Source organism: Mobula hypostoma, chromosome 5, assembly GCF_963921235.1.
Source record: "Mobula hypostoma chromosome 5, sMobHyp1.1, whole genome shotgun sequence".
NCBI classification, from domain to species: Eukaryota; Metazoa; Chordata; class Chondrichthyes; order Myliobatiformes; family Myliobatidae; genus Mobula; species Mobula hypostoma.
The window spans coordinates 550,836-575,606 of record NC_086101.1 but is presented as its reverse complement, the minus strand read 5'-3'; the positions used below and the strand labels follow the sequence as shown (position 1 = coordinate 575,606).

Sequence of the window (24,771 nt, the reverse complement as noted above, 5' to 3'; positions counted from 1 at the left end):
GTTGCTGGTGAACGCAGCAGGCCAGGCAGCATCTGTAGGAAGAGGTGCAGTCGACGTTTCAGGCCGAGACCCTTCAGGACTGACGAAGGGTCTCGGCCTGAAACGTCGACTGCACCTCTTCCTACAGATGCTGCTTGGCCTGCTGCGTTCACCAGCAACTTTGATGTGTGTTCCGGATATTCTATCTCAGTTTCCCGATATTGAAAGAGCTCACAGAATTTTCATTTCGTCAGATAAAGCTCGACCAATTTTAGTCAGCTTTCTTCGCTTTAAAGTTAAAGACCAAATCATAAAATGTGCAAGAAAACAGGAAGCTTTTAAATTTAACGGTTCCGAGATCCGTTTTTTTGAAGATTATCCACAGGAAGTTATGGAACAACGGATCAAATTTATATCGGTCATGAAGATCGCTCACAAGAAAGACTCTTTCAATCCCTGAGATATCCAGCGAGATTAAAGTTATTTCCTAAACATTCTACCCCTCGTGTCTTCTTGGATCCCCAAACGGCATCGGATTTTGTCAACTCTATTGTGGAATCGGCTGATGTATGAAGGATATTAGAGTTTCTGAATAATTTTCTGAAAGAAAACAGGCTTTGAAGATTTCGGTATGCTGAAGATATCCTTTGATCGATAGATTACTTAAAGAAGAGGTGATCTTCTTGGTTTGACTAAAGAATTACTTTTTTTTGAAGACTATTTAGTATACGGAGTGAATTAATACAGCGGATAGATTGTGAACTGGTTTGGTTATCTGTTTCTATTTTTTTCTTTTTCTTTATTAATTAAGTGATATTTTGCTTACAGTTTATATAGACTTATGGAGTGTTTAGTAATAGATAATTAGCTTTAGTTCTTTTGTTAAATAAGGTAGTAAGTTAAAGAATAATGGCGCTGCTTTTCTCTCTTTAGAGATTAAACTGTTTGGGTTAATAGTATTGCTTTGGCGTCTTTGGAGACTGTTTTCGCATTCCCTCGTTTATTTTCAATGATTAAGTATAAACATTTTTTTTCTTCTTTGCTGGGCTTTCTTATCTTAAGGTTACGTATTCTCTTTGTAAGGGGGGGGGAATTAGGAGAAAAAACTTTTAATCATTATTTCAATTGAGCGGTACGCGGAATCCGTTCTTACGCTTTTCTTCTTGGGGATGCGTTCCGGCTTTTTTTCACTTTTGCCGGATTTCCTTCTTTGGGGTTGGTGGCAGGTTTGGGAGTACTTTTGTATTTTGGGGTTTATTGTGGAACTTTATTGTTTGTCACACACACTCCCTGTATTTTTTCCCATTATGGAGTTCCGGAGCATGCGTGTTTTCCATTTGTTTATATTCATCACCGCCATCTTTGATTAGCCCCCGATGGAATGTGTGTATTGTCGTGTTTAACAATAATATCAAATGGTACTTAAACAGATCAACGTTATTAGTTGGAATGTACGTGGCTGGAATCACCCTATTAAGCAAAGTAAGACTTTTAAAGTTATTATTCGATTCCAGCCCGATATAATTTTTATTCAAGAAACGCATATCAGAACGGGAGACGAAAATAGATATTTTAAAACATGGAAGGGCCTTCAATACCATGCTAATTGTCAAAATAAAATAAAGGGAGTATCTATTTTTATTAAATCTAATATTTTATTTATTCAAGAAGACATTGTCTCAGATAATAATGGTAGATTTTTAATTATTAAAGGAACAATTTATTATAGAAAAATTGTCCTGGTTAATCTATACGGCCCTAATGTAGATGATCCTTCTTTTTTTAAAAATGTATTTGGTTTACTACCAGACTTAAATGAATATAAGCTGCTGATGGGAGAAGACTTCAACTGTTGCTTAAATCCTTTGATGACAGGAGTTCAACCAATCAGCAGCTTCCGAGTTGTTCGGCAACACTTATTAATTCCTTATTAATTGATTATGGTTTGATAGAAACCTGGAGAAATTTACATCCTAATGACAGAGATTATTCTTTCTATTCACGTGTTCATAATAAATATTCGAGAATTGATTATTTTATAGCTGATTTCCGATTTTTGTCTAAAGTCCAGAAATGTGAATATGATGCTATTGCAGTCTCGGACCATGCGCCTTTAAGCTTAACTTTTGAGTTCAATGATGTTAGTAATGTAAACTTGCCTTGCCTTGGCGCTTTCCAGAAAATTTATTACAAAGTTCGGACTTTGTTAAATTTATAGAGATTCAAATAAAAGATTTCTTTCTTCTTAATAATACGGGAGATGTCTCGAAATTGATTATATGGGATACACTTCAGGCATATTTGCGAGGTCAGATAATATCTTATTTGGCTAAACTCAAGAAACAGACAAAAATAGAGTTAGATAGAATTTCAAAACTAATTAAAGACCTGGATATCACTTATGCAGTTTCTCCTAATGTTAATTTACTTAAACAAAGGGTTGAACTTCAATCATAATATAATTTATTATTAACTTATCCTATTGAGAGAAATTTGCTTAAATTAAAAAGTCAAATTTATATGTTTGGAGATAAAAGAAACAAGCTATTAGCATCTCAACTTAAAGCAGTTAGAGCTAAAAGACAAATTTTTTAAAATCGTAAGAGAGATGGTAGTTTAGCTTGTAATTATGAAGATATTAATAAAATTTTTCAAGACTATTACAGTGATCTCTATAAATCTCAGTTTCCAGCTGACCCTTCTAATATGTATGCCTTTTTACAAAAGATTGATTATCCTAGAATATCTGTTGAAGATCAGCAAATTCTTGATGCTCCTTTTGCTGAAAGAGAAATTCAGAAAACTATTCTTTCAATGCAATCTGGTAAAGCTCCTGGATTGGATGGTTTTACTGTAGGATTTTATAAAAAATTTGAAGATTTGCTGAGTAAGATTTGCTTATATGTTGGAAATGCTTGAAGATTATCTTCTGCTAGGAGAGTTACCTTCCACATTTTATGAAGCTTCTATTTTTTTAATTCTTAAGAAAGATAAAGACCCTACTGATTGTGCTTCATATAGACCTATTTCATTATTAAATGTGGATGCCAAAATTCTTTCAAAAATAATTGCTAATCGGATGGAGAATATACTAGCTAAAATTATTTCTCAGGATCAAACAGGTTTTATAAAAGGCCGTTATTCTTTTTCTAACACTCGGAGATTGTTAAATATTATATACTCATCCCTCTCTAAGATTCCCCAATGTGTTGTTTCTCTGGATGCTGAATGGGCATTTGATAGAGTTGAGTGGAAATATCTATTTAAAGTTTTAGAGAAATTTAGCTTTGGTACTAACTTTAAAAAATGGATGAGATTGATATATACTCATAGTCATAGTCATACTTTATTGATCACGGGGGAAACTGGGTTTCGTTACAGTTGCACCATAAATAATAAATAGTAATAAAACCATAAATAGTTCAATAGTAATATGTGAATTATGCCAGTAAATTATGAAATAAGTCCAGGACCAGCCTATTGGCTCAGGGTGTCTGACCCTCCAAGGGAGGAGTTGTAAAGTTTGATGGCCACAGGCAGGAATGACTTCCTATGACGCTCTGTGTTGCATCTCGGTGGAATGAGTCTCTGGCTGAATGTAATCTTGTGCCCACCCAGTACATTATGTAGTGGATGGGAGACATTGTCCAGGATGGCATGTAACTTGGACAGCATCCTCTTTTCAGACACCACCGTCAGAGAGTCCAGTTCCATCCCCATAACATCACTGGCCTTACGAATGAGTTTGTTGATTCTGTTGATGTCTGCTACCCTGAGCCTGCTGCCCCAGCACACAACAGCAAACATGATAGCACTGGCCACCACAGACTCGTAGAACGTCCTCAGCATCATCCGACAGATGTTAAAGGACCTCAGTCTCCTCAGGAAATAGAGACGGCTCTGACCCTTCTTGTAGACAGCTTCAGTGTTCTTTGACTAGTCCAGTTTATTGTCACTTCGTAGCCCCAGGTATCTGTAATCCTCCACCATGTCCACACTGACCCCCTGGATGGAAACAGGGGTCACCGGTACCTTAGCTCTCCTCAGGTCTACCACCAGCTCCTTAGTCTTTTTCACATTAAGCTGCAGATAATTCTGCTCACACCATGTGACAAAGTTTCCTACCGTAGCCCTGTACTCAACCTCATCTCCCTTGCTGATGTATCCAAATATGGCAGAGTCATCCGAAAACTTCTGAAGATGACAAAACCCTGTGCAGTAGTTGAAGTCGGAGGTGTAAGTGGGGAAGAGAAAGGGAGACAAGACAGTCCCCTGTGGAACCCCAGTGCTGCTGATCACTCTATCGGACACACAGTGTTGCAAGCACACCTACTGTGGTCTGCCAGTCAGGTAATCAAGAATCCATGATACCAGGGAAGCATCCACCTGCATCGCTGTCAGCTTCTCCCCCAGCAGAGCAGGGCGGATGGTGTTGAATGCACTGGAGAAGTCGGGCAGTGGGCAGCGTAGTTTGCGGGCGGTGGAGTGAGCCGGGAGCAGAGTGAAGGCTGAAGGGCTTCGGCCCAACGGGCTTAGGCGAGGAAGGTTTGGTATTCATTTTTTGTGGTTATTTGAGGAGAGGGACAGTATGAGCGTGAGGGCAGCTTGTTCTTGGTGCCGGATGTGGGAGGTCCTGGAGTCTCCAAGCCTCCCTGTCGTCCACATCTGCGCCAGGTGCGCCGAGATGCACCTCCTAAGGGACCGCGTTAGGTAACTGGAGCTGCAGCTCGATGACCTTCGTCTTGTCAGGGAGACTGAGGAGTTGATATAGAGGAGTTACAGGCAGGTGGTCACACCGGGGCCACGGGAGGCAGAGAAGTGGGTCACGGTTAGGAAGGGGAAGGGGAAGGATCAGGTACTAGAGAGTACCCCTGTGGCTGTGCCCCTTGACAATAAGTACTCCTGTTTGAGTACTGTTGGGGGCAACAGCTTACCTGGGGGAAGCGACAGTGGCCATGCCTCCGGCACAGGGTCCGGCCCTGTAGCTCAGAAGGGTAGGGAAAGAAAGAGGAAGGCAGTAGTAACAGGGGACTCGACAGTGAGGGGGTCAGATAGGCGATTCTGTGGACACAGTCCAGAGACCCAGATGGCAGTTTGCCTCCCTGGTGCCAGGGTCCGGGATATTTCTGATCGCGTCCAAGATATCCTGAAGTGGGAGGGTGAGGAGCCAGAGGTCGTGGTACATATTGGTACCAATGACATAGGTAGGAAAGGGGAAGAGTTCCTTAAAGGAGAATATAGGGAGTGAGGAAGGGAGTTGAGAAAAAGGACTACAAAGGTAATAATCTCGGGATTACTGCCTGTGCTACGCGACAGTGAGAGTAGGAATGCAATGAGGTGGAGGATAAATGCGTGGCTGAGGGATTGCAGCAGGGGGCAGGGATTCAAGTTTTTGGATCATTGGGACCTCTTTTGGTGCAGGTGTGACCTGTACAAAAAGGACGGGTTACACGTGAATCTTAGGGGGACCAATATCCTGGCGGGGAGATTTGCGAGGGCTACTGAAGTGACTTTAAACTAGAATGGTTGGGGGAGGGGAATCAAATTAAAGAGACTAGGAGAGATAAGGTTAGTTCACAACAGGGGGATGGGAAAAAGTGCAGAGAGAAAGAAGGGTGTAAACTGAGGGTAGAAGCAAAAAGTAGTAAGGTGAAAAGTAAAAGTGGCAGGCCGGCAAATCCAGGGCAAAAATCAAAAAGGGCCACTTTTCAACATAATTGTATAAGGGCTAGGAGTGTTGTAAAAGTGCGACTGAAGGCTGTGTGTGTCAATACAAGGACCATTCGGAACAAGGTGGAAAAATTAAAAGTGCAGATTGTTATTAATGAATATGATATAGTTGGGATCACAGACACATGGCTACAGGGACACCAAGGATGGGAGCTCAACATTCAGGGATATTCAATATTCAGGAGGGACAGACATGAAAGAAAAGGAGGTGGGGTAGCATTGCTGGTTAGAGAGGAGATTAACGCAATAGAAACAAAGGACATTAGCTGGGAGGATGTGGAATCAATATGGGTAGAGCTGCATAACAGTAAGCGGCAGAAAACGCTGGTGGGAGTTGTGTACAGGTCACCTAACAGTAGTAATGAGGTTGGGGATGGCATTAAACAGGAAATTAGAAAGGCGTGCAATAAAGGAACAGCAGTTATAATGGGTGACTTCAATCTACATGTAGATTGGGTGAACCAAATTGGTAAGACTGCTGAGGAAGAGGATTTCTTGGAGTGTATGCGGGATGGTTTCTTCAACCAACATGTCGAGGAACCAACTAGAGAGCAGGCTATTCTAGACTGGGTTTTGAGCAATGAGGAAGGGTTAATTAGCGATCTTGTTGTGAGAGGCCCCTTGAGTAAGAGTGACCATAATATGGTGGAATTCTTCATTAAGATGGAGAGTGACATAGTTAATTCAGAAACAAAGGTTCTGAACTTAAAGAGGGGTAACTTTGAAGGTATGAGACGTCAATTAGCTAAGATAGACTGGCAAATGACTCTTAAAGGTTTGACGGTGGATATGCAATGGCAAGCATTTAAAGATTGCATGGATGAACTACAACAATTGTTCATCCCAGTTTGGCAAAAGAATAAATCAAGGAAGGTAGTGCACCTGTGGTTGACAAGAGAAATTAGGGATAGTATCAATTCCAAAGAAGAAGCATACAAATTAGCCAGAGAAAGTGGCTCACCTGAGGACTGGGAGAAATTCAGAGTTCAGCAGAGGAGGACAAAGGGCTTAATTAGGAAGGGGAAAAAAGATTATGAGAGAAAACTGGCAGGGAACATAAAAACTGACTGTAAAAGCTTTTATGGATATGTAAAAAGGAAAAGACTGGTATGGACAAATGTAGGTCCCCTACAGACAAAAACAGGTGAATTGATTATGGGGAGTAAGGACATGGCAGAACAATTGAATAATTACTTTGGTTCTGTCTTCGCTAAGGAGGACAGAAATAAACTTCCGGAAATAGTAGGGCACAGAGGGTCCAGTGAGATGGAGGAACTGAGTGAAATACATGTTAGTAGGGAAGTGGTGTTACATAAATTGAAGGGATTAAAGGCAGATAAATCCCCAGGGCCAGATGGTCTGCATCCCAGAGTGCTTAAGGAAGTAGCCCAAGAAATAGTGGATGCATTAGTGATAATTTTTCAAAACTCGTTAGATTCTGGACTAGTTCCTGAGGATTGGAGGGTGGCTAATGTAACCCCACTTTTTAAAAAAAGGAGGGAGAGAGAAACCGGGGAATTATAGACCGGTTAGCCTAATGTCGGTGGTGGGGAAACTGCTGGAGACAGTTATCAAAGATGTGATAACAGCACATTTGGAAAGCGGTGAAATCATCAGACAAAGTCAGCATGGATTTGTGAAAGGAAAATCATGTCTGACGAATCTTATAGAATTTTTTGAGGATGTAACTAGTAGAGTGGATAGGGGAGAACCAGTGGATGTGGTATATTTGGATTTTCAAAAGGCTTTTGACAAGGTCCCACACAGGAGATTAGAGTGCAAACTTAAAGCATACGGTATTGGGGGTAAGGTATTGATGTGGATAGAGAATTGGTTAGCAGACAGGAAGCAAAGAGTGGGAATAAACGGGACCTTTTCAGAATGGCAGGCAGTGACTAGTGGGGTATCGCATGGCTCAGTGCTGGGACCCCAGTTGTTTACAATATATATTAATGACTTGGATGAGGGAATTAAATGCAGCATCTCCAAGTTTGCGGATGACACGAAGCTGGGCGGCAGTGTTAGCTGTGAGGAGGATGCTAAGAGGATGCAGGGTGACTTGGATAGGTTGGGTGGGTGGGCAAATTCATGGCAGATGCAATTTAATGTGGATAAATGTGAAGTTATCCACTTTGGTGGCAAAAATAGGAAAACAGATTATTATCTGAATGGTGGCTGATGAGGAAAGGGGGAGGTGCAACGAGACCTGGGTGTCATTATACACCAGTCATTGAAAGTGGGCATGCAGGTACAGCAGGCGGTGAAAAAGGTTAATGGTATGCTGGCATTTATAGCAAGAGGATTCGAGTACAGGAGCAGGGAGGTACTACTGCAGTTGTACAAGGCCTTGGTGAGACCACACCTAGAGTATTGTGCAGTTTTGGTCCCCTAATCTGAGGAAAGACATCCTTGCCATAGAGGTAGTACAAAGAAAGTTCACCAGATTGATTCCTGGGATGGCAGGACTTTCATATGAAGAAAGACCGGATGAACTAGGCTTATACTCGTTGGAATTTAGAAGATTGAGGGGGGATCTTATTGAAACGTATAAAATCCGAAAGGGATTGGATAGGCTAGATGCAGGAAGATTATTCCCGATGTTGGAGAAGTCCAGAATGAGGGGTCACGGTCTGAGGATAAAGGGGAAGCCTTTTAGGACCGAGACTAGGGAAAACTTCTTCACACAGAGAGTGGTGAATCTGTGGAATTCTCTGCCACGGGAAGCAGTTGAGGCCAGTCCATTGGCTATATTTAAGAGGGAGTTAGATATGGCCCTTGTGGCTAAAGGGATCAGCGGGTATGCAGGGAAGGCTGGTACAGGGTTCTGAGTTGGATGATCAGCCATGATCATACTGAATGGCGGTGCAGGCTTGAAGGGCCGAATGGCCTACTCCTGCACCTATTTTCTATGTTTATATGTAACATGACCCTCACAGTGCTCGCTGGCCTGTCTAGGTGGGCGTAGACACAGCCCTGGACAAAAGCCCTATTGCCACTGTATGTACTAATAACGGTAGATCCCCCTTTTCCCAACTCTCCCGGGGTACGAGACAAGGATGTCCGTTAAGTCCTCTGTTATTTAAGTTGATGTTGGAATCTTTGGATATTGCACTTCGTGAAGCTAAAAATATTCAAGGAATTTCTATAAATGGGATTATTCATAAGATCTCCCTTTATGCGGATGATCTTTTGGTTTATGTTTCGAATCCCGAACAATCTATTCATAGTTTATTGAAATTATTAAATGAATTTGGATTGTTTTCAGGATGTAAATTAAACCTGCATAAAGATGAATTATTTTCTTTAAATAATTCTGCTTCTATATATGATGACATTCCTCTAAAAGTTACGGATTCTTCTAAATATTTAGGTATTCTCATCACTAAAAATTATGGAGACCTTTATAGAGCTAATTTAGTTCCCTTAGTGGATTTTATGAAGCAACTTTTTTCTAGATGGAATCCACTTACATTTTCGTTAGCAGGTCGAATTCATGCAGTTAAAATGATGATTATACCACCTTGCGTTGATTTGGAAATGAAAATTGTGAAACAATTTAATTTAACTTCGTTATTAGGAGCTCCTTTACCTGTACAATTAGCCAAAATTTCTATTCTAAATATAAATCATATGATTAATCAATCATTACGAATCTGGTACCAGTTTCGTAAGTTTTTTCAACTTAAAAAATTTAACCTTTTTAGTTTAATTTATCGAAACTATTTATTTAAACCTTCACTTAGTGATCCTACCTTTTCTCTTTGGAGGAATAAAGGGTTTTTTTCCTTTATGGACTTGTTTCAAGAAGGCCGATTGATGTCCTTTGAGAAATTAGTAACTAAATACTCTCTCTCATATTCACATTTTTTGCAATATCTTCAGGTCAGACATTTCTTACAAGAATATTTAAGTAATTTTCCATATATACAAGACTCTGACCTGTTAGACATTATTTTAAAAATGAACCCTTTCCTGAAAGATTTTTTTGGGAAAATTTATAATTTACTATTGCAACAGGATAACTATCCTTCAGTTAAGATTAAGCAAGATTGGGATAGAGAGCTTAACATGACCTTGATAATAGAGGATTGGTTGCGAATTTTGAAGCTGGTTAACTCTTCTTTGATTTGTGCAGTCACTCTCTAATTCAATTTAAAATTGTACATCTTTATTATTTGACAAAGGAGAGATTGTCTAAAATATTTCCTAATGTAAATAGTCAGTGTGATAAATGCAAAACTGTGATAGCAACATAGACACAAATGTTTTCGTCGTGTTCTGTATTGAAACAATTTTGGAAATCTATTTTTTCTACAATTTCTAAAGCTTTAAAAATCAATTTACAACCTAATAAATGGACAGTTTTGTTTGGTAAAATTCCTCAATATATTCACGGTATTTCTATATCATAGAAACCATAGAAACTATAGCACAGAAACAGGCCTTTTGGCCCTTCTTGGCTGTGCCGAACCATTTTCTGCCTAGTCCCACTGACCTGCACATGGACCATATCCCTCCATACACCTCCCATCCATGTATCTGTCCAATTTATTCTTAAATGTTAAAAAAGAGCCCGCATTTACCACCTCGTCTGGCAGCTCATTCCATACTCCCACCACTCTCTGTGTGAAGAAGCCCCCCCTAATGTTCCTTTAAACTTTTCCCCCCTCACCCTTAACCCATGTCCTCTGGTTTTTTTCTCCCCCTGCCTCAGTGGAAAAGGCCTGCTTGCATTCACTCTATCTATACCCATCATAATTTTATATACCTCTATCAAATCTCCCCTCATTCTTCTACGCTCCAGGGAATAAAGTCCCAACCTATTCAACCTTTCTCTGTAACTGAGTTTCTCAAGTCCCGGCAACATCCTTGTAAATCTTCTCTGCACTCTTTCAACCTTATTTATATCCTTCCTGTAATTTGGTGACCAAAACTGAACACAATACTCCAGATTCGGCCTCACCAATACCTTATACAACCTCATCATAACATTCTAGCTCTTATACTCAATACTTCGATTAATAAAGGCCAATGTACCAAAAGCTCTCTTTACGACCCCATCTACCTGTGACGACACTTTTAGGGAATTTTGTATCTGTATTCCCAGATCCCTCTGTTCCACTGCACTCCTCAGTGCCTTACCATTAACACTGTATGTTCTATGTTGGTTTGTCCTTCCAACGTGCAATACCTCACATTTGTCAGTATTAAACTCCATCTGCGATATCTCAGCCCATTTTCCCAGCAAAAACATCATCCCAATTCACACCCGCAAGTTCTAGCCTTATAGCCTCATAATTTGCCTTTCCCCAATTAAAAATTTTCCTGTCCTCTTTGATTCTATCCTTTTCCATGATAATTATAAAGGCCAGGGAGCGGTGGTCACTGTCCCCCAGATGCTCACCCACTGAGAGATCTGTGACCTGACCCAGTTCATTACCTAGTACTAGATCTAGTATGGCATTCCCCCTGGTCGGCCTGTCCACATACTGTGACAGGAATCCGTCCTGGACACACTTAACAAATTCTGCCCCATCTAAACCCTTGGAATTAATCAGGTGCCAATCAATATTAGGGAAGTTAAAGTCACCCATGTTAACAACCCTGTTATTTTTGCACCTTTCCAAAATCTGCCTCCCAATCTGCTCCTCTGTATCTCTGCTGCTACCAGGGGGCCTATAGAATACCCCCAGTAGAGTAACTGCTCCCTTCCTGTTCCTGACTTCCACCCATATTGACTCAAAAGAGGATCCTGCTACATTACCCACCCTTTCTGTAGCTGTAATAGTATCCCTGACCAGTAATGCCACCCCTCCTCCCCTTTTTCCGCCCTCTCTATCCCTTTCAAAGCACTGAAATCCAGGAATATTGAGAATCCATTCCTGCCCTGGTGCCAGCCAAGTCTCTGTAATGGCCACTGCATTACAATTCCATGTATGTATCCAAGCTCTCAGTTCATCACCTTTGTTCCTGATGCTTCTTGCATTGAGGTACACACATTTCAGCCCCTCTACCTTACTGTCTTTACACCCTTTATTCTGCTTCTCTTTCCTCAAAGCCTCTCTGTATGTTAGATCTGTTAGATTTTGTTTTTTTTATTATTGATATAAAAAATATCCTAACCTACCGTGTGGTTTAACCAGGGTCCCAGACCACTTTTCTTTCTTTTCAAGTGCACCCCAGGGTGCCAAAATATGTTGACCGTTCATCAGCTGAAATCAGTTTGGAAACTCAGCAGGCAACTTTTAATTAACGAAAACTCACACTTAATTGTTCCTGCACAAAAAACAAAGTAACTATGTTGACCCCAGGCCAACAACTTAAAACATGAATTTCATTGTTCCCTCTGTAGTAATACACACCCAGACCACTTATCAAATTCACAACACTGAAACAGGGGATTCCCCTTTGTCCAAATGATCAATCATTTCTTCTCCCAGTCCCTTTCATGGGGGATCTTCCTTGTGATGGTTAGTCTCAGGAGTTATCACACCTGTGAAGCTGAAACTCTTAACTTGTTAAGCACCTCTTATCAGTTCACAGGATGCAACTCACCCTGTTGGCTGAAGTTTACCAGGCTGTTGATTAACAGATTCCCATTGGATGTACTTCATGCCAAAGGTGACTCCTTTTGTTCTCTTCAACTCTGGTTCACACACTCGGCAGAAATAACGAGATTCCTTCTGCAGACCTCACAGTGTAAATAATACAGTTTATCTGAAAGTGATTTCAGGTTCAGAGATAACGAGATTACTTCTGAAGTCCTGACAGTGTACATAATACATGGCTTATCTGAGAGTGATTTCAGTATTAGAATGCGAATACCAAAAACTTCTTGTGTTCAATTGATCTCATTAGGTTATCCCACAGCAAGAATCAGTTCATCAATCAGTTCACAAAATGGGGGTTACAGAGCAGCTTCACAAAATGGCAGCCTCTATTCCTTCGACCTCATGGCAAGAACACAGACAATTGATCACTCTACTTCCATTGTCATTGACCCATTCAAGTTTGATGTTTTCTTGCATATGTTAATTCCTTCCTGACCCACAGTGGTGTATTTTAGTGCAGAGCAGTCAGGATGGGATGCTCTTTGTGTCAGATGTGGGAATTCTGGATATCTGACAGTTTCCTTGATGACTATATTTGCAGGAAGTGCATCCAACCACAGCACCTGACTGCCTGGGTCAGGGAGTTGGATATACTCAGGATTATTTGGGAGCCTGAAGATACTATCAATGAAACATCTGAAGAGATGGCCACAGCCAGAGTACAGGCGGATAGGAGATGCGTGACCACCAGCAGCGGTAAGGGGCATTCGGAAGTCAGAGCAGGGCTGTCCTGTGGGAATTCTCCTCAGCAGTTGGATACTGCTGGGTGTGGGATGGTGGGTGTTGGGGGTGACCCTGATGTTGGGGGGGGAGAATTGACCCTTTGGGACCCAGCTGCAACAGAAAGGCTGCTGACACTGTCGGCTCCAAGGCTCAACAGAGAAGTGTAAGTGTAGGACTTGCGGTAGTTATAGGAGATGATAGTTAGGGGAGATAAAGGAGATTCTGTCGATGCGGACAGAATTTAAATTACAACTGATTTCTGTGTCACAGATAAAAACCATTAAACTCCAGTCCATTAAACGTGAACATTAGCCGAGGAATACCTCCCATGCCCGGTGACCAGAGTGCAGAACTGGGTTTGATAAACAGCAGCAATAATTGCTGAGTTCGGCACCACCAGTCACTTTTGAAGTTGATTCAGCAACTGTGATGGTTAAATATCCAGTCTGTAGCCTGTTTAAACAGTTTCCCCAGTGTGAACTCGGTAGTGTGTGACAAGGTGGGATGACTGAGAGAATCTCTTCCCACATTTGGAGCAGGAGAATGGCCTCTCCCCAGTGTGGACTCGTCGGTGTGTCTGTAAGTCGGATGACTGATTGAATCTCTTTCCACATTCAGAGCAGGCGTATGGCCTCTCACCAGTGTGAATTCGCTGATGTACCATCAGTTGAGATGACTGAGTAAATCCCCTTCCACAGTCTGAGCAGGTGAATGGTCTCTCCCCAGTGTGAATTCGTTGATGCACCTTCAGCTGATATGACCGAATAAACCCTTTCCCACAGTCTGAGCAGGTGAACAGCCTCTCCCCAGTGTGAATTCGCTGATGAGTCTTCAGTTCAACTGACCGAGTAAATGCCTTCCCACAGTCCAAGCAGGTGAATGGCCTCTCTCCAGTGTGGACTCTCTGGTGCACTTGCAGGTCAGATAAATGAGTGAATCTCTTCCCACAATCAGAGCAGGAAAATGGCCTCTCCCCAGTGTGAATTCGCTGGTGTACCATCACTTGAGATGACCTAGTAAATGTCTTCCCACAGTCTGAACAGGTGAATGGCCTTTCTCCAGTATGAACTCGCTGGTGCGCCTGTAGGCTGGATGAGTCAGTGAATTTCTTCCCACAGTCTGAGCAGGTGAATGGCCTCTCCCCAGTGTGAATGCGCTGATGTACCTTCAGTACAGATGAATGAGTGAATCCTTTCCCACAGTCTGAGCAGATGAACGGCCTCTCCCCAGTGTGAATTCGCTGATGTTCGTTCAGTACAGATGACTGAGTGAATCCTTTCCCACAGACTGAGCAGGTGAATGGCCTCTCCCCGGTGTGAATTCGCTGATGTACTTTCAGTTGAGATGACCGAATAAACCCTTTCCCACAGTCTGAGCAGGTGAACGGCCTCTCCCCAGTGTGAGTTCGCTGATGTACCTTCAGTTCAGATGACCAAGTGAATCCCTTCCCACAGTCTGAACAGGTGAATGGCTTCTCCCCAGTGTGAACTGACAGGTGTCTCTGCAGTTGTGATGACTGAGTGAATCCCTTCCCACAGTCTGAGCAAGTAAACGGCTTCTCCCCAGTGTGAACTCGCTGGTGTGTCAGTAGGGTGGATGACCGAGTGAATCCCTTCCCACAATCAGCACAGGTGAACAACATCTCATCAGGGTGAACTCGCTAGTGTGCATGCAGGTCAGATGAGTGAGTTTAGAGTGAATCCCCTCACACAGTTCTTTATCAATTCATAAGTCAAATGTCAGATGTAGTGAATCCCTTGCACAATCGATGTAGTTGAAGAACTGATCTCCAGTGAACAAATACTGGTGTGTTCTCAGCACCCCACTTCCAGTGGATTTCACGGAGCTACAACAGAAAACTTCATCTCAGACACAAAGCACTTTTCCAGCTGGGATAGCATACTTCTTCATCTCCAAGGACCAACACGGATATATTGTTGAATATCTAGAAACTTCTTAAATATCTGGGCAGAGGCAGCAAAACTGACATGTTGTTTTGTTTAAAATTTCCATACACAATTTTTTATTGCCATTTCTAACCTGTAGAAAGGATTTACAAGAGACATCAATGAGTGGAAGACATTATTTAGAGAAGTGTATGGTCATCCTCTTTGTTAGAAGCAATGAGAGTGCAGACTATTGTCTCAATGGAGAGAAAATTGAATTGAAGAGTACGAGACTATAAAAGCAAGGATGTGTTGTTGAATATTTATAAAGCACAGGTGTGGACTCACATGGACTCTTGAGAGCAGATTCAGGCCCCTTATCTAGAACAGACGTGCTTACATTGGAGAGGGTTTAAAGGAAGTTTACAAAAATATTTCTGGAATTGTATGGAAAAGGATAGAATCAAAGAGGACAGGAAAATTTTTAACTGGGGAAAGGCAAATTATGAGGCTATAAGGCTAGAACTTGCGGGAGTGAATTGGGATGATGTTTTTGTAGGGAAATGTACTATGGACATGTGGTCGATGTTTAGAGATCTCTTGTAGGATGTAAGGGATAAATTTGTCCTGGTGAGGAAGATAAAGAATGGTAGGGTGAAGGAACCATGGGTGACAAGTGAGGTGGAAAATCTAGTCAGGTGGAAGAAGGCAGCATACATGAGGTTGAGGAAGCAAGGATCAGATGGGTCTATTGAGCAATATACTGAAGCAAGAAAAGAGCTTAAGAAGGGGCTGAGAAGAGCAAGAAGGGGGCATGAGAAGGCCTTGGCGAGTAGGGTAAAGAAAAACCCCAAGGCATTCTTCAATTATGTGAAGAAAAAAAGGATGACAGGAGTGAAGGTAGGACCGATTAGAGATAAAGGTGGGAAGACGTGCCTGGTGGCTGTGGAAGTGAGCAAGGTCCTCAATGAATATTTCTCTTCAGTATTCACCAATCAGGGGGAACTTGATGATGGTGAGGACAATATGAGTGAGGTTGATGTTCTGGAGCATGTTGATATTAAGGGAGAGGAGGTGTTGGAGTTCTTAAAATACATTAGGACAGATAAGTCCCCGGGGCCTGACGGAATATTCCCCAGGCTGCTCCATGAGGCGAGAGAAGAGACTGCTGAGCCCCTGGCTAGGATCTTTATGTCCTCGTTGTCCACAGGAATGGTACCGGAGGATTGGAGGGAGGCGAATGTTGTTCCCTTGTTCAAAAAAGGTAGTAGGGATAGTCCGGGTAATTATAGACCAGTGAGTCTTACATCCATGGTGGGAAAGCTGTTGGAAAAGATTCTTAGAGATAGGATCTAAAGGGAATTAGAGAATCATGGTCTGATCAGGGACAGTTAGCATGGCTTTGTGAAGGGCAGATCGTGTCTAACAAGCCTGATAGAGTTCTTTGAGGAGGTGACCAGGCATATAGATGAGGCTAGTGCAGTGGATGTGATCTATATGGATTTTAGTAAGGCATTTGACAAGGTTCCACACGGTAGGTTTCTTCAGAAAGTTGGAAGGCATGGGATCCAGGGAAGTTTGGCCAGGTGGATTCAGAATTGGCTTGCCAGCAGAAAGCAGAGGGTGATGGTGGAGGGAGTACATTCAGATTGGAGGACTGTGACGAGTGGTGTCCCACAAGGATCTGTTCTGGGACCTCTACTTTTCGTGATTTTTATTAACGACCTGGATGTGGGGGTAGAGGGGTGGGTTGGCAAGTTTGCAGACGACACAAAGGTTGGTGGTGTTGTAGATAGTGCAGAGGATTGTCAAAGATTGCAGAGAGATATTGATAGGATGCAGAAGTGGGCTGAGAAGTGGCAGATGGAGTTCATCCTGGAGAAGTGTGAGGTGGTACACTTTGGAAGGACAAACTCCAAGGCAGAGTACAAAGTAAATGGCAGGATACTTGGTAGTGTGGAGGAGCAGAGGGATCTCGGGGTACATGTCCACAGATCCCTGCAAGTTGCCTCACAGGTGGATAGGGTAGTGAAAAAAGCTTATGGGGAGTTAGCTTTCATAAGTTGAGGGATAGAGTTTAAGAGTCGCGATGTAATGATGCAGCTCTGTAAAACTCTGGTTAGGCCACACTTGGAGTACTGTGTCCAGTTCTGGTCACCTCACTATAGGAAGGATGTGGAAGCATTGGAAAGGGTACAGAGGAGATTTACCAGGATGCTGCCTGGTTTAGAATGTATGCATTATGATCAGAGATTAAGGGAGCTAAGACTTTACTCTTTAGAGAGAAGAAGGATGAGAGGAGACATGATCGAGGTGTACAAGATAATAAGAGGAGTAGATCGAGTGGATAGCCAGCGCCTCTTCCCCAGGACACCACTGCTCAATACAAGAGGACATGGCTTTAAGGTAAGGGGTAGGAAGTTCAAGGGGGATATTAGAGGAAGGTTTTTTACTCAGAGAGTGGTTGGTGCGTGGAATGCACTGCCTGAGTCAGTGGTGGCGGCAGATACACTAGTGAAGTTTAAGAGACTACTAGACAGGTATATGGAGGAATCTAAGTTGGGGGCTTATATGGGAGACAGGGTTTGAGGGTCGGCACAACATTGTGGGCCGAAGGGCCTGTACTGTGCTGTACTATTCTATGTTCTATGTTCTATGTAAGGTTTGTCATATGAAGAGTGTTTGATGGTTTGGGGCATCTACTGACTGGAGTTCAGAAGAATGAAGGAGCCATCATTGAAATCTATTGAACATTGAAAAGTCTTGATGGAGTGGATGTGGGGGAATGGGGGAGTTTCAGACCAGAGAACACAGCCTCAAAATTGAGCTTTGCTCTTTCAGAATGGAGATGAGGAGCAATTTCTTTAACTGGAGTATGGTGAATCTGTGGAATTTGTTGTTTTAAGTTGATCTGGAGGCCAAGTGATTGGGTATATTTTACGCAAGAGGGTGATGGATTCTTGATTAGTCAGGGCATGAAGGGAAATGGGGAGAAGGCAGGAAACTGGGGTGAGAGGGAAAATGGATCAGCTGTAATGAAATGGTGGAGCAGACTCGATGGTCCAAATGACCTGATTCTGCTCCTGTATCTGATGAGGAGACTAACTGTTCATGGTGCCAGAAACTGGTCTGTTCATCTCATTCTCCGACAGTCTTCCTGCCTGTGTAAGAATGGGACATTCAATCACTGACTTGGCTCAGTCTGATTCCTTCCATTAGTATTATTCTCTGTTCCATATTATTCTAAGCTGCGCAGTAACTGAAATGCTCCCACACAGAGAGCCTTTGTTACTACACAGGTGGTATTGAGCCATCCTGTTTTCAGGCTGGATAAAAAATTTAACCTTCAGACAAATTGTTGGTCCACACAATGTGAGAAAAATAAATTATTTCAAGTTCTGGTCATGTACTACAGCACTACAAAGAGCACGTGATGTTCCATGGCAAACCCTGGAGAGTTTCAAGTTACTCTGCCCCTCCGCACAGGTGATTGACGCTGGAGAACTCAACAGAGGCAATGCCAAAGAACATGATGGAGGGCAGTCCTCGTTCTCATTGGAGTGTGGCACACTTGTGATGTGAAAACTACAGGTCACTTGTCATCCAGGCCAAAGGTATTTGATATCATCATGTACCCAAAGCGAATGGTACTAAACGTGTTCTCACGGGTAGAAAGGTCCAGAACAAGATGGAACAAAGGTGATTTCCTCAAGGACTAAAGCTGATGTAAGGAACTTGTTTTCCTCTTTTCATGCAGCACAAATTGATATTTTCATTTACTGGAGGGTAAGGTCTTTGGTGCTCCGTAGTGCCTGAGTGATCCATCTGCTGCCCTTCCCTCCCCCTGCGCTTCCAAATACGCCCTACAGACTGACGGGGAAAATGCTGGTCCTGTCATCTATGGCTTCCTCTTTACCCAGAACCCCGCATGAGCAAGAAACCTATCTATCCGCCACGGCTCCAGCACCTTCGCTCATCAGCAGCAAGTTCCCAGGAGCCCGAGTACAGATCATTGCGCTGAGAGAGAGGGAAGGGACTGTCCCGGGGTGCAGAGAAAAGGTGTGGATGGAGCTCACAGTAATTGTACTTCAGTCCAATAGAGTAATAGAGTAACTGCTGTTCCTGACTTCCACCCATATTGACTCAAAAGAGGATCCTGCTACATTACCCACCCTTTCTGTAGCTGTAATAGTATCCCTGACCAGTAATGCCACCCCTCCTCCCCTTTTTCCGCCCTCTCTATCCCTTTCAAAGCACTGAAATCCAGGAATATTGAGAATCCATTCCTGCCCTGGTGCCAGCCAAGTCTCTGTAATGGCCACTACATCACAATTCCATGTATGTATCCAAGCTCTCAGTTCATCACCTTTGTTCCTGATGCTTCTTGCATTGAGGTACACACATTTCAACCCTTCTACCTTACTGTCTTTACACCTTGCATTCTGCTTCTCTTTCCTCAAAGCCTCTCTATATGGAGGGCAGTCCTCATTCTCATTGGAGTGTGGCTTATTTGTGATGTGAAAACTACAGGTCCTTTGTTATCCAGGCCAAAGGTATTTGATATAGTCAGAGGAGCAGACAGGAGATTGTGTGGACGTGAGAAGGACACCCGCATGTACATCCTGGTATGAAAGGGAAAGCGATCAGAAGTCGTGATACATGTTGGGACCAACAACATAGGCAGGAAGAGGGATGAGGTCCTGAAGTGTGAGCTTCGGGAACTAGGCAGAAGGCTGAAGAACAGGACCTCAAGGGTGGCGTTCTCAGGATTGCTGCCAGTGCTATGTGACAGTGATGGTAAGAATTGGAGGAGATGGCAGTTGAAGGCGTGGCTGAGGAGTTGGTGCAGGGAGCAAATTTTAGATTTTTGCATAATTGGGATCTCTTCTGGGGAAGGTGCGACCTGTACAGATTGGATGGGTTGCACCTGAACTCGAGGGGGGGGGCAATATTCTCGCAGGAAGGTTTGCTGGCATGGTTCGGGAGGGTTTAAACTAATTTGCGAGGGGGATGGGACCCAGAGCGATAGAGCGGTGAAAGAAGTTCATGGAGTAAAGCCAGATCTAACATAAGGTACGTAAAAGTTGCTGGTGAACGCAGCAGGCCAGGCAGCATCTATAGGAAGAGGTGCAGTCGACGTTTCAGGCCGAGACCCTTCATCCCCTGACGAAGGGTCTCGGCCTGAAATGTCAACTGCACCTCTTCCTAGGGATGCTGCCTGGCCTGCTGCATTCACCAGCAACTTTTATGTGTGTTGCTTGAATTTCCAGCATCTGCAGAATTCTTGTTGTCTAACATAAGGTAGAAGAGCTGAGTTGTGTGTACCTCAATGCAAGAAGCATCAGGGACAAAGGTGATGAACTGAGAACTTCAATACATACATGGAATTATGATGTAGTGGCCATTACAGAGACTTGGCTGGCACCAGGGCAGGAATGGATTCTCAATATTCCTGGATTTCAGTGCTTTAAAAGGGATACGGAGGGCGAAAAAAGGGGATGAGGGGTGGCAATACTGGTCAGGGATACTATTACAGCTACAGAAAGGGTGGGTAATGTAGCAGGATCCTCTTTTGAGTCAATATGGGTGGAAGTCAGGAATAGGAAGGGAGCAGTTACTATATTGGGGATATTCTATCGGCCCCCTGGTAGCAGCAGAGATACAGAGGAGCAGATTGGGAGGCAGATTTTGGAAAGGTGCAAAAATGACAGGGTTGTTGTCATGGGTGACTTTAACTTCCCTAATATTGATTGGCACCTGATTAGTTCCAAGGGTTTAGATGGGGCAGAGTTTGTTAAGTGTGTCCAGGACAGATTCCTGTCACAGTATGTGGACAACCCGACCAGGGGGAATACCATACTATATTTAGTACTAGGTAATGAACCGGGTCAGGTCACAGATCTCTCAGTGAGTGAGCATCTGGGGGACAGTGACCACTGCTCCCTGGCCTTTAGCATTATCATGGAAAAAATTAGAATCAGAGAGTATAGGAAGATTTTTAATTGGGGAAGGGCAAATTTTGAGGTTACAGGGTTAGAACTTGCGGGTGTGAATTGGGATGATGTTTTTGCAGGGAAATGTACTACGGACAAGTGGTCGATGTTTAGAGATCTCTTTCAGGACGTTAGGGATAAATTTGTCCTGGTGAGGAAGATAAAGAATGGTAGGGTGAAGGAACCATGGGTGACAAGTGAGGTGGAAAATCTAGTCAGGTGGAAGAAGGCAGCATACATGAGGTTTAGGAAGCAAGGATCAGATGGGTCTATTGAGGAATATATGGAAGCAAGAAAGGAGCTTAAGAAGGGGCTGAGAAGAGCAGGAAGGGGGCATGAGAAGGCCTTGGTGAGTAGGGTAAAGAAAAACCCCAAGGTATTCTTCAATTATGTGAAGAAAAAAAGGATGACAGGAGTGAAAGTAGGACCAATTAGAGATAAAGGTGGGACAATGTGCCTGGAGGCTGCGGAAGTGAGCGAGGTCCTCAATGAATACTTCTCTTCGGTATTCACCAATGAGAGGGAACTTGATGATGGTGAGGACAATATGAGTGAGGTTCATGTTCTGGAACATGTTGATATTAAGGGAGAGGAGGTGTTGGAGTTGTTAAAATACGTTAGGACGGATAAGTCCCCGGGGCCTGACAGAATATTCCCCAGGCTGCTCCACAAGGCAAGAGAAGAGATTGCTGAGCCTCTGGCTAGCATCTTTATGTCCTCGCTGCCCATGGGAATGGTACCGGAGGATTGGAGGGAGGTGAATGTTGTCCCCTTGTTCAAAATAGGTAGTAGGGATAGTCCGGGTAATTATAGACCAGTGAGCCTTACGTCTGTGGTGGGAAAGCAGTTGAAAAAGATTCTTAGAGATAGGATCTCTGGGCATTTGGAGAATCATGGTCTGATCAGGGACAGTTAGCATGGCTTTGTGAAGGGCAGATCGTGTCTAACAAGCCTGATAGAGTTCTTTGAGGAGGTGACCAGGCATATAGATGAGGGTAGTGCAGTGGATGTGATCTATATGGATTTTAATAAGGCATTTGACAAGGTTCCACATGGTAGGCTTATTCAGAAAGTCAGAAGGGATGGGATCCAGGGAATTTTGGCCAGGTGGATTCAGAATTGGCTTGCCTGCAGAAGACAGAGGGTCATAGTGGAGGGAGTACATTCAGATTGGAGGATTGTGACTAGAGGTGTCCCACAAGGATCTGTTCTGGGACCTCTACTTTCCATGATTTTTATTAACGACCTGGCTGTGGGATGGCAAGTTTGCAGATGACACAAAGGTTGGTGGTGTTGTAGATAGTGTAGAGGATTGTCAAAGATTGCAGAGCTATATTGATAGGATGCAGAAGTGGACAGAGATGTGGCAAATGGAGTTCAACCCGGAGAAGTGTGAGGTGGTACACTTTGGAAGGACAAACTCCAAGGCAGAGTACAAAGCAAATGGCAGGATACTTGGTAGTGTGGAGGAGCAGAGGGCTCTGGGGGTATATGTCCACAGATCCCTGACAGTTGCCTCACAGGTGGATAGGGTAGTTAAGGAAGCTGACGGGGTGTTCGCTTTCATAAGTCAAGGGATAGAGTTTAAGAGCCACGATGTAATGATGCAGCTCTATAAAACTCTGGTTAGGCCACACTTGGAGTACTGTGTCCATTTCTGGTCACCTCACTGTAGGAAGGATGTGGAAGCATTGGAAAGGGTACAGAGGAGATTTACCAGGATGCTGCCTGGTTTAGAGAGTATGCATTATGATCAGAGATTAAGGGAGCTGGGGCTTTACTCTTTGGAGAGAAGGAAGACGAAAGGAGACATGACAGAGGTGTACAAGATAATAAGAGGAATACATAGAGTGGATAGCCAGCGCCTCTTCCCCAGGGCACCACTGCTCAATACAAGAGGGCATGGCTTTACGGTAAGGGGTGGGAAGTTCAAGGGGGATATTAGAGGAAGGTTTTTTTACTCAGAGGGTGGCTGGTGCATGGAATGCACTGCCTGAGTCAGTGGTGGAGGAAGATACACTCGTGAAGTATAAGAGACTACTAGACAGGTATATGGAGGAATTTAAGGTGGGAGTTTTTAATGGGAGGCAGGGTTTGAGTGTCGGCACAACATTGTGGGCCAAAGGGCCTGTACTGTGCTGTACTTGTCTATGTTTTATGTTCTATGTTCTATATCATTATGTACCCAAAGAGAATGGTAGTAAACATGTTCTCACGGGTAGAAAGGTCCAGAACAAGAAAAAACAAAGGTGATTTCCTTAATGACTAAAGCTGATGTAAGGATTATGTTTTGTTATTTCCATGCAGCACAAATTGATATTTTCATTGACCGGAGGGTAAACTCTTCGGTTGTCGATAGTGCCTGAGTGATCAATCTGCTGCCCTTCCCTCCCCCTGCGCTTCCAAAAACGGCCTACGGACTGATGAGGAAAACGCTGATTGTGTCATCTATGGCTTCCTCTTTACCCAGAACCCCGCACGAACAAGAAACCCTTCTACCATCCACGGCTCCAGCACCTTCGCTTATCAACAGCAAGTTCCCCGGAGCCCGAGTACGGATCATTGCGCTGAGAGAGAGGGAAGGGACTGTTCCAGGGTGCGGAGGAAAGGTGTGGATAGAGCTCACAGTAACTGGACTTCAGTCGCGGTTCGGAGCTGGTACCGATGATGAAGACCGCCCGGATCCCCGCTCCTACCTGTCGCCGAGTGTCCCAGTCCCTTTGTCCACTGTGCGCACGCGCGAGACTCTCCGCGATGGTTACGCATGCGCATGTGATCGGCTGGTCACGGCGCGGAACCAACACGAGAAAGTCTGCAAATGTTGGAAATTCAGACCAACTCACACAAAACGCTGGAGGAATTCAGTAGCTCAGGCAGCATCTATGGACAATAATAAACAGGCCGCGTTTCGGGTCGAGACCTTCTGCAGAACTGAGAAACACGGGGGAAGATGACAGAATAAAAATGTGGTGGGGGAGGGGAAAGAGGCGAGCTGCCAATTGCTGGGTGGAAAGGACAAGGAAGGGTGGGCTGGAGAAAAAAAGAATCTGATAGGGGAGGAGAGTGGATCATAGGAGAGAGGGAAGGAGGAGGGGACCCCGGGGAAGTAATAGGCAGGTGAGAAGAAGTGAAATATCAGAGTGGGGCACAGAGGAGGGTCGGGGGAATTTGTTCACCGTAAGGTGTAATGGATCTTCATGATGTCAGGTTGGAGGGTATCCAGACGGAATATAATGTGCTGCTCCGCCACCCACAACACCTTATATTCCGTCTGGGTAGCCTTCGACCTGATGGCATGAACATTGACTTCTCAAACTTCCGCTAATGCCCCTCCTCCCCCCATCCGTTATTTATTTATATACACACATTCTTTCTCTCTCTCTCTATCCTTTTTTTCCCTCTGACTATACCCCTTGCCCATCCTCTGGGTTTTTATCCTCCCCCCTTGCTTTCTCCCTGGGCCTCCTGTCCCATGATCCTCTCATATCCCTTTTGCCAATCACCTGTCCAGCTCTTGGCTCCATCCCTCCGCCTCCTGTCTTCTCCTATCATTTTGGATCTCCCACCTCCCCCTCTCACTTTCAAATCTCTTACCAGCTCTTCTTTCAGTTAGTCCTGACGCAGGGTCTCAGCCCGAAACGTCGACTGTACCTCTTCCTGGAGATGCTGCCTGGCCTGCTGCATTCACCAGCAACTTTGATGGCACAGGAATGGGAATGAGAATTAAAATGCTTGCCGACTGGGAAGCCCCACTTGTGGAGGATGGTGCGAAGATGCTCGACAAAGTGTGCTCCTAATTGGTGAGTCCATCCTCAGGGTGGAGAAGCAACACTTATATTCTGTCTTGGT

General features: G+C 43.8%; 1 pseudogene; it reads right to left on the bottom strand.

Moving 5' to 3' along the window:
- LOC134346481 (zinc finger protein 208-like) overlaps positions 1 to 24,771 on the bottom strand; it is a 71,870-nt pseudogene that overhangs the window by 30,669 nt on the left and 16,430 nt on the right.